We start from the raw sequence: 1,265 nt of genomic DNA on the forward strand, positions 1-1,265 counted from the left end.
CCAGGGCTATATATAAAATAGCAGTTATGTAATAAATGGTAACAGGGAATGATGCATTATGGAATTAACACAAGTCAAGAACTTTGTTAAATAAATCATAGGCACACAGTAGAGTAGCCAAAGGAAAGAGCATAAGTAAATGGTTGTGGTACAAGAGCAGGAAAGCTGTTGCTATTAGTAATTAAACTAACAAACATAAAATATCTATAAACTGATCTGTGACAAATCTGCATTTCTTGATTTTTTATATTGATAGTCTCCTTTTCTCCAGCACACAAGTGAGATAGATATATATAGATATACACAAATTGGGGGGTGGGGCATGCAGGGAGAAAAGTACAACAATGAATGAATGGAATTCCAAAGTCTCTATAAACTTTCATCAAAATTAAAAAAAAAAAGACTAAATATAGAAGCAGATATAAGAAAAACAAAAAAATGTAAGAGATAGATAGATATATACACACACATAAACGCTAAAGGTCAATTATAGAAAGATGGTCAATCTCTTCTTGTGTGATCAATCTGCCTCTGAAAACCCGGTGGAGGTTGAGCTATGAATCGATTCTAACTCAACAATACACAACAACATTAACAACAATAGCTGAGGCAATGAGGGGCAGGAAACACAAGCACAACTTTAACAGGTTCATGTTTCATGCAGTATGTGTGGGAAATGAGGTGATTTTTGTCAAATATCAGCATTTAAAGGTTGTTGGAGTGTTATCTTTATTTTCTTCTTTCTTCTGTCTCTGTCTTGACTAAATACATACAAAAAAATGGAAAGTTAAAAACTGGAGATAAAAGGTCATTATATTATACTAGAAACTTTAACAATTTCCTAACCATCTAAATGTCAGATGCAGCTTGGTCAATGTGCTCTTGATTTACAGTCGTTATTGGATTTCTTCTCTGTGGTACCTGCCCTAGGCAATTCCTATAAAATACACAAAAGGAATGCACCTTCACATCTTGTCTTGTTTTCTCTCAGGAAGACAGAACTGTGTTCTAGAGAAGAGCTTGGCAAATGCATTTCATTAAAGTACAGAAACCTGCCTCTCCTTATAAAATGGCAGACACAATGAAATTTTTTATCACATGAAATCTAACCTAGAGATGCAATATCGTCTTCCTAAAACTGTCATATTTGTTTGGATTTCTTAAAATAGCAGATCTTTGATCTTTCTACTGACCATTAACTAGTAGTTTTCAGGAACCAAAAAAACACAGAAGAAATAGGATTATTTCCAATGTAATTTTTGATG

The sequence above is a fragment of the Elephantulus edwardii genome, unplaced genomic scaffold (assembly GCF_000299155.1).
Source record: "Elephantulus edwardii isolate Elephantulus edwardi_28Jun2011 unplaced genomic scaffold, EleEdw1.0 scaffold00021, whole genome shotgun sequence".
In the NCBI taxonomy this organism is placed as follows: Eukaryota; Metazoa; Chordata; class Mammalia; order Macroscelidea; family Macroscelididae; genus Elephantulus; species Elephantulus edwardii.